The sequence below is a fragment of the Protopterus annectens genome, chromosome 8.part0, assembly GCF_019279795.1.
Source record: "Protopterus annectens isolate FY-2018-M chromosome 8.part0, PAN1.0, whole genome shotgun sequence".
NCBI lineage: Eukaryota > Metazoa > Chordata > Ceratodontiformes > Protopteridae > Protopterus > Protopterus annectens.
Window position 1 is genome coordinate 417500853 of NC_056741.1, and position 13766 is coordinate 417514618.

The 13766-nt window shown below is 35.6% G+C and overlaps 1 protein-coding gene across 1 annotated transcript in view; it reads left to right on the forward strand.

Annotated features, from left to right (window-relative positions):
• Nucleotides 1–13766, forward strand: part of LINGO4 (leucine rich repeat and Ig domain containing 4) — a 565734-nt gene that overhangs the window by 14950 nt on the left and 537018 nt on the right. The gene's annotated exons all lie outside the window — the stretch shown is intronic.

Sequence of the window (13766 nt, forward strand, 5' to 3'; positions counted from 1 at the left end):
CTTTGGTTATTCATTTGTATTTAGGCACTTTTTTCCATTTTTTATTGGTTAATATTCAATATCTCTTTAGCTGCACTAGACAGAGGCCAAATATCAATGCAGTGCAGTCTGCCATAATGTAACTATAAGATAAAATCTTCTATTACTTTGTGTATAGTAAGGTTTTGGAAATATCAAGGCAAATATGAACAAGTAATATTTGATGCACAGAGGTGCCAATAGGATGTAACTGGAGAAATACACAGAAGCGTCACTTGGATGTAATGAGTTATTATGGGTGGTAAAGCACACACCAGAGAGAAGATACATTAATAAGTATTTCTTAAAGTTACAATCATTTTTATTATTTTTTATTTTTTAGAGACATCATATACTGGTTGTGTGATACTTTCCTAGGTCTTGGAACCATACCAAATAGCAGAGCCTTGTTTTTTTTTTTTACAATCATGGACAACTGCCCAATGCCTGCTGTATCCCTTTTAACTGTAGCCCACTAACTTGATGATTAGAGCTAGAATGTAGAGATGTATCAATTGCATCTCCTTGCAGCATATTCTAAGCCTGAAGACAAACATAACTGTGGGATTCATAGTTCTCCTTTCCTCCTAGTCTGACTCAAGGATCCAGAAACATTTTCGAATGTGTGAAACCAAAGTAAAGCATATACTTCCTCTTGCTGTTGTGCAGATGCACTTGCACACTAGTGTTCATTAATTATGGATAATTTATTTATGTTTGTTTATCGGATTGTGCACTGATCAATGCTGACCAGTTTCAGGCTCAACCACAGTGAAATACAAAACAATTCTTAAAGAAAAAAGACAGAAATGTAAGCAATAATAGGATAGTTCAAATTATTTACATGGAAAAACTGTATATGTACATCATTGCAAACAAGCAGAGTGTTGTTCTTCTTTCGGCTTTTCCTGGTTAGGGGTCACCACAGCGGAACTCCAGTCCGCTAATGATTAGCAGTTGATTTTTACGGTGCTGAGGTGCCAGCTCGACGCCCACCTTTCAATAAAGGCACACCCATTTACGCATGCCTTTCGAACGCCACTCGACCGTGGGGAGGACATGCAGACTCCACACAGAAGGTGCTCCAGCCGAGAATGTACAATATTTGCATTAATTTCTAAATTGGGTCAGCTTTCATTAATTCTGTGAGAAAAGAAGATAAGTGGAAAGGAGATAGGGATAGTGTATTGGGTGATATGTCCTGTGTTGAAGGAGGAATATTTGGCTTGGATGAAGAAGTGTGTTTTGAGTTGCATTCTGAATTTGGAGTAAGTATTGATTTCCTTTTGGTGAATGAGGAGTTTGCCAAAGAGTATGTGCACAATGCTGATGTGAGAAGGACATGATTGGTGAACTATCATGTCATCTGTGTAGGGGATGACAGTTGTTATTCACACACCTACTCTGCGGGAGTGTTACTGTCTGTGCCCTTGTAATGGTAAATATGCCTAAGCACAAATTAAGCAAAATATACTATACTGTAAAAAAGTGAGCATGTCACAAAGTACTAGTTTTACATAAAAGGTTTAGTGAGAATGCTGTTCAGGCCTAGAGCACCATTTTATTGACAGTATGGTATTGCACATATAAATTTGTTGTGTAATATTGATTGAAATAACAATCTCAAACCACACCCTTATACATCTTGAGTACCATATAGAATCAAGAACTGTTAGTACATTTTCGAATAAATAAATGCTTCATATTTCAATTCATAATCATATGATCATATAAGTTTACCCTATGCTGTAGCCTGGAAATATAACCAGCCAAGAGACAATATCGTGAATAGACACAGTGAGATGTACACACTCTCCTTTGTGATTTGGAATGCATATTTTTAAACTAATACAAAGGATTTTGCTATTCCATAAACAATTAAAGATAGCCATATGGCAAAGATTAATATAATTGGAAAAATGTTGCTCATGGAAAAAATCTAAGTATGAAAATGATCTATGTTAAATGAATATTTTACAAACTTGTCTTTTCTAAGAAATGGAAGAGATTGTTTATATCAGTTTTATTATGTTATTTTTTATATCATCATGTTTGCAATATGTTTTGCATTGCTTTCAGTAATATTTCTCAGATAAATTGTCATCCACATCTCCAGACATATAAGATTTGCAAGAATAGAAAATAGGAGATTTGTCTAAACTTGCAGTTTATGTAAAGCTGCCTCACATAATGGGAATGTAATGGATTTTTCTAACATTAACTTGTAAGGCTAATATTTCTGACAGTTTTTGTAATGAGATTATCAAAGGTTATATCTGCAATATTAGATCATTTAACCAAGTAACCCAACTACCAGCAAACTATGCCATCAAAAATGGTTCCCAATCTTTATGGAAATGCCAAATTGACTGAAGATTCCTATGAAACATTGATCCGCTGTAAAAGCTATGAGAATAAAAAGTAATTTGACAGTAGACAACCCTGCATGGTAATTTGATTCAGTATAACTAAAGGTGATAATATAATGCCCCCAAAAATGAGCTGAGGGGGTCTTATAAAGGAATTGACATAACTATATAAATGTTGGTAAGAAACAGACTTTCTCCCTTTCTCCATCACGGCCCAAATTAATAAAAAAGAAGCAGACTGAATCAAGTCAAAGGCCTTATAAAAAGCTATTAATAAGGCTGCTACAGGAAAATTAAGCTTCATGCACATTGTACGAATATTAACTCATAATCATATAAGGTCAGGGAATCCCATACATTTAGTTATTTTTCCTCTTGTACTGTATATTCTATTGCTGGCTATGGTGGATCTACCAAGACATACAGGTGTGAGGTACAGAAAAGCATGTGCATTGCTATTGTAATATACTAATTACAGCAGACCGTAGTGTTTAGGTGAGTCATTCAATGTTCTCAGTCACTCTAGAAGACTAGTTGTCATCTGTTTCTTACATCTGATCCTGTGTGCAAGTGATAACTTCCTGCTGGACCTTCATGCCCTGCCCATATCATCACCATTCTAAATGAGTATACACTAAATGAGTATAGGAGCCCATAGTCACAGGACAGGGTCTACTTTAGAACGACGAAAATGAAAAATGTAGAGCGCTCACATGAGCAAAAAATCAGGAATTCGATATTGATTTTTTGGGATCACAGTACAGCGAGGATCGGAATATTTGCCCTTTCCTCACTATAGTGTGATCTCGGGGTAGGAATATATATTTAGTGGGGGGTGGGGGGATCCGCCTCCCCCACAATAGCGATTTTGAGTTCCTGATTATTCGCTCATGTGAGTGTTTGATAGTTTGATTTTTCGTTGTTCTGACATAGATCCACAGGACATATGCAATGCTACACTGAACTGTGGGACAGATGTGCACCTTATTCAGTGCAGCACAAAGCAAGAAATTGAATCTCAGCATGGAAGGCTGCTCTTTTGGCTGGAAAAAATATAGAATATTAAAAATGTTCAGTTCTAATCATTTTTAAACTACCAAACTAGTCACCTTTATGCTATATAAACAGCAAAATGCTGTACATATGATTATGGCCAAAATCAAATTACCTTAGCCCTATATTTCTAGCTTAAGCTAATAATAATACTTAGTGCAAACAAATTTAATGACGTGAATAGTGAGTGCAGCTCCTTATCTGTTGTTGGGGTCCTATGAATGTTGAAAAGGTGAGGACAATACTGCAACACCTATAATATCGTTACAAGATAGTAAACATGTGCTTGTTAAAACTATTGTTGCTTTTAGAAAGAAAGACTGATTAGTTTTATGGTCTGTTTACAAATATATTATTGGCCTATATAATGCAGGATATATTTTAATTTACATAACACAATTATGTATTCTTGCCAAGATTTTTTTCTTTAACTGATCAAGCACTATTAATTTATCATCCTTAAACACTCAGAATTGCATGCAATGAATGTCTTCTTTGAGTGAAAGTATGGCTATGTTTCCTTTCAAGACAGATTTCTGTTCTGGCCAGCTTCTTATAACTACCCCGATGAGGTATCTGCTTTATAAATAATTTGCAATACAAAGCTGGACACTTTAAGTTTATTTTTCATAACAGACAACTATAGAATTACGCCATTAGCTTCCACTTCCTCACTAAGTAAATCTTGTGACTCTGTAAAATATGAATGACTCAACCTATTTACCAGATGCACCCTTTGCCTGGTTTATTATACTTATCTAATCACAACATTCTGGGTTGTGCCCTCTGTAGCATCTTTTTAAATATACTATGTTGGCTTATGGTCTGAATCTTTCCATACTTTTTCCATAAGTATATTCATGACACATTTCATAGCCATTTGATGGGGAAATCAGCTCTTCTTCAATCTAAACATACATTTTCTGGAATTCAGCAATGGTTTTACCTTCTTGCAGAATCAATGCACAGCTCCATTCTAGTTTGTAACTTCTTGTAAAGTGATTGGCATTTCACAATAACATATGTCATTGTGGGAACTTCTGCCACTAAATGTTTAAATATTTCAAAGCTCTTTGTTTGCTTTGTGCTGCAGTACTATTCCACATCTTGTTACAATAATTCCTTTAATAACAAACTTATTTTTAATACATATGGACTAAGCCCATAAATATAAACACCTTATTATAACAAGATTTAGATCAACTCTCAGACTGTCTTTCCCAGCACAAATGTACTTTAACACAAATAAAACCAAATCCATTCTCTTTTGAGTAAAGTCATTACTGGCTACTGGAATATGAACTACAAAAACACAGAAGAGATAGAAAAAGTGACCTCACTCAAATACATGGCTACATGCCAAGATGGTTCTCTCAGTTTCCAACACCATATCTAAATAACCATATCTAAAATACATGACAATTTTCTGGTCCAGAACATTCTCACACTTCCATTGTAAAGGAATCTTACTTTCACAGCTTGAGTACAACTTGTATTCATTGCTTCCTCTTGAAAAGAAAGTCTCTTCCTCCAACAACTACTTCAAAACAATATTTGCATATTCATAACCCTTTTTCTTATAGGAGGACACCACTGCCACACCCTCCAAAACTGGCCACTGGTATATTGAGATCCACACTTCTTGGTTCCTTGGCCCTATAATAATAAATGAATAAATCTAAACTCCTTCCCCTTATTTGGTAGCAAGCTTTCCCAAAGAACTTCTCCCTTCAACCTGTTATCCTTATCCTGTTCTGTTATCGTCTTTCAAGCCCTGCCAATATAGTCTTCATGCAACAGATCAGGAATTCTCAATACTAGCTCCAAAAAGATGAAAGTCATTCAGAAATAATCTCAAATCCTTTCTCGCCTAAAGCAAATTCTGAGCTGCACCTGCTCTGAATAGACAAATGAAGCAGCTTCTACCACATAGTCCCTCATACTTGACTTATTTTGTTCTGCACACCCTGCTGTTATACTCTCTCAAAATGGAATTTGTACTACTATATGAGACGGTCACCCCGATATGACCCTGAGATACAGAGAGGAAAGACACTGTCTGTTGTTTGTACACATGCAGCTAACAGCTATTCAAAGTATTTAGTGTGTTTTGGCATAGTTACAACAATACTTAATAGGGCACTACCTACTGACTTTGCATTTCTACTTGCAAGCTTTGCTTATTATGTTCAGAATGATGGAAATAGTGTAAAGAGAAAAACAAAAAAGTACTCCTTATTTTACCGGAATGTGGTGGGGGGAGGTGAACTGTTATTGCACGAATCATGGATTGTTCATAATGAACACCATGTTTGAACAGAGGGCAGTTCATAAGTATAATTCTTTAAAGGGCACCTTGCACCAAATTGGAATGATCAGCTTTTTACTTGGTCATCAAATATAAGGTGATATATTCTAGACACTCAGATCAAGAGAGCTGCTAATCTGATATCTGACCATCTCATGGTGGTAAGCTCCATTATAAAGGAGGGCAGGGTATGGACAGAGCTGGGAACCCAACTGTGTGGTTGGGTTATCTTGAGAAGAACTACCAGATGCTTCCACGCAGGATGAGTTCATATTTCACCTTTGAAAAAGTGTATCCCATACACCTGGGGAGATCAGGAACATGGAGTTTGACTGGACCATACATAAGAACTCAGTAGTTGAAGCAGTTGCCCAAAGTCTGTGGCCAACAGTTGGTTTATGTTTGTCATGGTAGCAACCGTAGGACCTGCTAATGCTTATATGTGATAAGAGAAGCCATTAGATTAAATAAAGGGGCCTTATGAATAGTGTTAGCAGGGAGTCTTCAGAACTGATAAATAGGTCTCATTTGTGGCTTTAATGCCATTTGCACAGTCATTCTGACCTTTTCTAAATGCATTGCATTTGCATTTAACATGCAGACTATTCAGTGACTGCATTTCAGTTGTAAACACAAATGTTTCATGTTTGATTGTTCAGATGATTGCACAACATTTATATTTTACTGCTGTCCTTTTTTACATTTCAAACACATATAGGTAAAATTATTATTGCCTCTACGTAAGCTAGGGATTTGCTTTTAAGCTCAGCAATATTCCATTTCAGGTCTGTATCCACACAATTTATATAGGATGTAATTTCTGCCTACTCATTTGCTATCAGATACAATACCATCCTGTCTGCCTACAAGGCTGCATATTATCCATTTTGTTATTATTATTTTTAATGTTTTATGGTTTCTTTGTTTTTACTTTTTTTCTCATGCAGTATAAGTTTTTCTTACTTGAGGCATTACTTTTATGGTACTAAGCAGTATATTTTACAATCTGCTCACAAAGCGCTTATCTAAGGCTTTTTTTCCTCAAAATTAATTTGACTTCTAATTAAAGTGTGACCTTTAAATTGCCATTTCTGATGTCACAGACTTTTCTGTCATTTATCAGTGAGTCAGACAGGTCATCAAATTAATGGTCTTATGTTCTTCACTTTAATTCAGTGACATAAGTAGTAATAGTTTGTTGGACCCCTTGACTTCTTGTAAAAAATAAATAAATAAATGTCTCTCTGCAGCAAACACGGATCCTGGTTCCACAACAAAATCGGCCAATAGTACAAGTAGAAGTGCGTAAAACTGTTTAATTTAAGTGTACAATAAATAAAATCCACTTTTCGTCAGGAATAATCTCCCAACTTCCTCAGAAAAAACATGGGCATTATTACATCGCGTATCTTATATAGTTAATTAACCAAGCACATGATGCACAGCTTAATTAGTCCGTAGACTTTAAAGTAATAAAGACATAAACCCTAGACAATAAACATGAAAAATAAAAATAAGGAATAAAAAATAGAAATAAACAAATAAATCCTAGCTTCATAGTAAACTATGATTAAGATATTTTGATATTTTAAAAGATTTTTAAAAACCTGTTCTTAGCACATTTCTAAATACTAATGAACCATAAACTAACAGTGTATATAGTCCTTCTAGCAACTTACCGACGATTGTTTCGTATATACTATAAGAATTTATATGGAATATGTAAAACACATATATAAAAAAATATATAAATATATAATTATATATATCCACACATGTATCCAAGAGTACACTTTACAATAATAATAATAATAATAATAAAAATGAATATGGTAACTTAAACAAGTATCACACTAATAAACTATTTTAGCAATCATTAAAAATATAACTGTATAAATATATTTAATTATTTAATTATTTAATTGTTTATTGAACCCATATCAAGTCGCTATTCAAATAATAAATATTACAACGGATAAACACTACAAAGGAAAAATTGTGTAGCAAGCAATTGTTAAATGAAAATATAAATATAAACTCCACTTGATAATGTCACAACTAATGTTAACATATTCTAGTACACTTTGAAGTAGTGCCAATAGGTTGTTCACTAATATACAAACACCTATTGACACTCCTTTTCTTATCTATTTAAATTTTTCAATCTAAGAATACACATAATCAAACACATTTCGTTAAGGCCAGGGTATTGGCAGGCGTTCACTCTAAGTTGCCAAAGTAGTTCTATTCTTTCTAGTTTTAGTGACTCAGGGCTACCTCTTCCATCATTGTACAATTGATCAAGAACTCTAAATTTAAATTCATGCCCCTCAAACGCACTTGCATGTCTAGCCAATGCATTTTCTAATTTCTTCTTACTTATACAGTATATATGTTCATAAATCCTCTCGCCCAGCTTTCTATCAGTTTTACCTATATAGAAAGCTGGGCATGTTGTACATTTCACCAAATAAACAACTTGTTTACTACTGCAATTAAATTTCCCCTTGGTAGTGTATTTATTACTACCTATTATGAAATTACATCCTGTGTCGATATATTTACAAATCCGACACATATTGCACTTATGCATACCCTTCCTATTAATGAACGGTCTAGGGTTAGCCTCCAATATGTTCTTCAAGTTAAAACCTCGCTTAAAAGTTATTCCAGGTACTGTTGGGAGTAACGTTCTGAGTTGACTATCTCTCATCAAAATATCCCAATTTTTCACAATGATATTTACAACTTGGTAGGAATCCATATTAAACATACAAATAAAACTACACGGGTTAAATGTTTTAGTTCTTAAACTCGTCCATGATCTACTCGCACTACTATTGTTCATTGGGGTATAAACACCTAATTCTCTTTTATGCTGAACCTCCTTTATGATGTCGTATACAAAATGGTCTGGGTACCCTCTCTTTCTGAAGAACAATTTTAATAATTTACATTCATCTTCAAACTCAGTGTCCTTGGTAATCATCCTGGCGGTTCTTACAACCTGGCCTTTGACTACTGATTTTTTCTGGTATATAGGGTGACAACTGGTAAAATGTAAAAACATATTAGAATAGGTGTCTTTACGAAAGATTTTAGAAACGAAAATCTTTTTGTGGTAATCCTTACATAGTTCTACATCCAAATATACTATCCTATTTCTACTGTAGTTAGAAGTAAATTTTAAAAAATCAGTACTAGAGTTAAACATTTCTAATAATTGTTTTACTTCACTTACAGTACCTTGGAATAGGATAAAAATGTCATCTAAAAAACGGGTATAGAACTGAATCTGGTCTTTAAACAATGGATTTTTTAACACATATTCCCTCTCCCAGTATGCCATGACCAAGTTAGCCAGGCTGGCACCACAGGGGGAACCCATTACTACCCCGACTTTTTGATGGTATATTTCATCATTAAAAAGGACGTAGTTATACAATAATACTGTATCAATCAGTTCTCCTACAAGTTGTATCTCTTGTGTAGGGGCATCCAATATTTTTAACATTTGTACAACCCACTCTATTCCTACACTATGTGGGATTGATGAATATAAATCCTTCACATCAATTGTTACAAAAAAGGTATCCTCACTGAACTCAAGTGTATTAATGTTCTCCAGAAATGACCAAGAATCCTTGGAGATTTGTGTTTCAAGTTTTATATATTTCTTTAGAATATTGTCAACTACTTTAGCAGACGTGTAAGTAATACTGTTCCTACCATCCACTAATGGTCGCATAGGTGGCTTGTCTATACATTTATGTACCTTTGAAATTCCAAATAACCTCGGAATTCGAGGGGCAGGTTGCGTTAAGTAATTGTACATTGATTTATCAATCCTTGCCTCTATATATAGTTCTTCAATAAAGGCTGTAACTTTCCTATAAGCACCATACATCTCATTTTTAGATGCTTCTACATATGTGTGGCTATCTAAAATTTCTGTCATTTTTTCATTATAATCCATGATATTCATAATAGCTAACCCCCCACCCTTATCTGGTTTCATAATACGAACGGGGGCTTGACACAGAAATTTCAAGTTCTCCCTGGCATCTCTACTGATGTTAAAAGTTCGGTCTTTATTGTGTCTTGAAGTATTTCCTATACTCTTGAGATTACGAATATCCAATTCACTAACTTGTTCGAATAAAGTGAGTAATGGATGTAAGGGAGGGTTGTACACACTCGAGACATAATAGTCGGTCTTATTATTCATGTCACCACCCATTAAAATCATTAAATTAAGTTTCCTAATGAAAAGTTTAAGATCAATTAAAGTAGTTGCTACATCAAGTTCTACTGTTGGGACAAATGTATGTCCCTTTGCCAGTAAATCAATAATTTCTGAACTGATGTCAATATCAGAATAATTGTAAATTTTAAAGTCCATACTGGAATTATACAAAATTTTACATTTATCATCTTTGTTAATAGCTAAAACAGTGTCCAACATTACTGTTTGGTCTTGTTCGCACTCCTGGTTGTTCTCGTTTTTGGTTCTGTAAAGTTCGAGGCACAGTACCGAAAATTTCTTTGGTTCATGTTTCTAGTGAACGTGTTTTGGTTAGAGTTATTTTCATGGTTATTATTGTTATTAGATGCTATCCTTTCGCTCCGACGATTAGTACTCAGATTAACATCGTGCTGAGTCAGTACAATTTCATTATTGTTAATGGAAGAGTTAATAACTTCAGCTTCTTGGTTCTGAAACTCTTCTGAATTACTTTGAGTGCCATTCTCGTCGGCCAAAAAACCCCGTTGTGAACTAGGCGGTTTTGGGTAAGCTGTACCTGCCTCATAGTCTTATAAATCTCTTTTAATTTTCTTGATTTTTGTAGAATTAATTTTTGATAAATACTGATCGATACTATCAAAAATTCGATCATAATCGAAGCGGTACCTAGGAAAACACATATCACTCTTAATTTCAGAATCAAGTTTGTTCGTTTCATCAATAAGTCTGTCCACAGTTTGTTGGTAGTGAATGCAAAGCACTTCCAACAATTCTAAACCGTGCCTATCAAACAAAGTTATTAAAGCTTTGTGAAAAACGGAACCTTCAGTCAGACCTGTAGGATACTGCCATAGTCTGAGACCTTTAGGCACAATTTTCAAGGTGATGCATTCTCTAAAGTACGCTATTTCTAGCTGAACTTTCCTTAGTTTGCATAATTTCTCGTCAAATGTGTTCAATTTTGTGGATAAATCCACTCTTACCTCTTGGGCAGCTTCCTGAGTAATGTTTAAATGTGTTCCAGTAAACAAAAATGCTCTGTTTACCCAAGAATGTAAATCCTTCCCAGTTGGTAAAGTTGTATCGTTGGTTTGTTGTAATTCACTGTGCGCATTCACTGTAACCGGTTCGTCAGCTGTGACGCTTCTACGAACTTCGGGAACGTTACGCGCAGTTGGTTCATCGTCAAGAATAGAACGCCCATGTTGTAAATTTGAATTAACCTGCGTAATTCTATTAGTGGTACCTTGTTGGCTCACAATTCCTTGAGACTGAATCGTGTCATCTAATCTTTTTGAAAGATTGTCAACTTTCTGAGATAATAACTCTATAAGAGCCATCAAATTGCCTTCACCTCCTTGTTGGCTAGGCACAAAGGTCGAACTGGGTGGAGATCCAGGTTCCATGAATGTTTATTGTCTAGGGTTTATGTCTTTATTACTTTAAAGTCTACGGACTAATTAAGCTGTGCATCATGTGCTTGGTTAATTAACTATATAAGATACGCGATGTAATAATGCCCATGTTTTTTCTGAGGAAGTTGGGAGATTATTCCTGACGAAAAGTGGATTTTATTTATTGTACACTTAAATTAAACAATTTTATGCACTTCTACTTGTACTATTGGCCGATTTTGTTGTGGAACCAGGATCTGTGTTTGCTGCAGAGAGTCAGTTTATCTTCATTAGCTTGTTTGGTGTTTGTGTTCAAATAAATAAATGTCTCACATATGAAATATTCTTTGGGTATGCCTGGAACTTACATTTGATTCTAAAATGTCTTTTTTCTTTTGATGAAAATGTGTTGAATACCTTAATGACTTTCTCACATGCAGAACTAGTGACCCACGGTATCACACATACTGACCTCACGGAGATAACAAACCTGTTAGCGGATAGGTTTGGTGAAACTTTCACTCCCTTATCACAACCCCCCCCCCCAAATCCCCCCCACCCCAACCTACATATCTGATGAGCAGGTCCTCAAAGCTTTGTCCAAGGCAAAAAACACGGCCACTATGGGACCAGATTACATCCCAGGCTGTCTTCTAAACAGGCTAAAACATGAATTAGCATCACCACTAAGTATCCTTTGCAATCATAACCTAACCACAGGCTTTGTTCCTGAGGAATGGAGAACAGCAACAGTTATCCCCCTCCACAAAGTTAGCCTAGCAACAGACCCAGGGAATTACAGACCCATAAGCCTGACCAACTTCATCCGTAAGGCCATAAAACATATCATTATGAACCTATAAATAAAGACAGAGGCAAACTCCAAACCCTGGATCCTAACCAATTCGGCTTCATCAAGTGCAGATCTTGCCTTTTAAATCTGGTGGACTTCTTTGAAAATATGACCAGGGCCATTAGCAAGGGGAAATCTGTGAACACAGGGGTCTACCTCTAAATTTCAAAATTTCAAAACTTTGAATTTCTTATGGTTGAGACCATAAGATCAAAGTTTTGAAACTTTGAAATGCAAATTAAAAAAAAAAATAAAAACAAAAAAAAAATCTTTTTTTTAATTTTTTTGCAGGAGGGCAAGCCCCCCTGTACCCCCTGATAATTAAATATACCAACTCCAAGATCGCACTACAGTGAGGAAAAAGGTAAATATACCATTCCGCTCTGTACTGCGATCTCCATTTAAATGGTTTGAAGTTTCAAAACTTAGATCTTATGGTCTCAACCATAAGAAATTCAAAGTTTTGAAAATTTGAAATTTAGAAGTAGATTAACACACAACCTACCTCGACTTGGCAAAGACTTTCAACACAATTCCACATTTAGACATTACTGATAAACTTAGCAAACTGAAAGTAAACCTCTTGATTGTAAGAGGGGTTGCCAACTGGCTCACAAACCAGGCACACACTACCAAAGTGGGTGGCTCCAGATCAACCAACAGATCTATTACCAGCAGGGTGCCACAGGGGCCAGTGCTGGGCTATTTACTGTTTGGTATATACTTTTCAGATGTTCAAGTCAAAACTAAGGGAAGGGGTTGTGGCTGACCAAGTTTGCAGACGACTGTAAACTAGGTGTAATCATTGAATCCCCAAATGATGTCAGTATACTCCAGGAGGGTCTCATGCAGACCATCAACTGTTGTATTAGTCACAGTCTCAAACTGAATGCAAAGAAATGCATCATCTTCACACTATCAAATCAACAAGAATACCCTACGTACCTACAAATTGATAAGGGACCTGGGATCACAAGCTGACTACAACCTTAACTTTGACCACCATGTGTCTATTGTAGTAAGGAAGGCTTTCTACATAGCACACTTGATTAGTAAAGGCATCGCCTTGATAGCAAAAGAGGTTATAACCTCTCTATACTCAACACTAATCTGGCAAATAATTGAGTATAATGCACTGTTCAGCATTTACCATACAAAATACCTGCAGCAATTGGAGATACCTCAAGGGTTTCTAACAAAGACGATCAAGAGGCTCCAGCATGTACCTTACACCGGCTGACTAATGTCCCTGTCACTATATTCTGTGTCTTATAGACTTCATAGGGGAGACCTATGCCTGGCCTACAGAGCAATCCAAGCCCCAAACCTAATGAACTTGCTACATATCAATAAATCACATGGGACTAGGGCTACCTGTTCCAGGGCCCTAAATATGGCCTGCGACTTAAACAGGATATAGTAGAGGGACAGATTTATCTCTCAGCAACTGCCACATCTTTGGAACAGGCTACCAATTCATGTGAAACAGTGCACTTCTATTACACTGTTCAAGAGGAACCTGGAT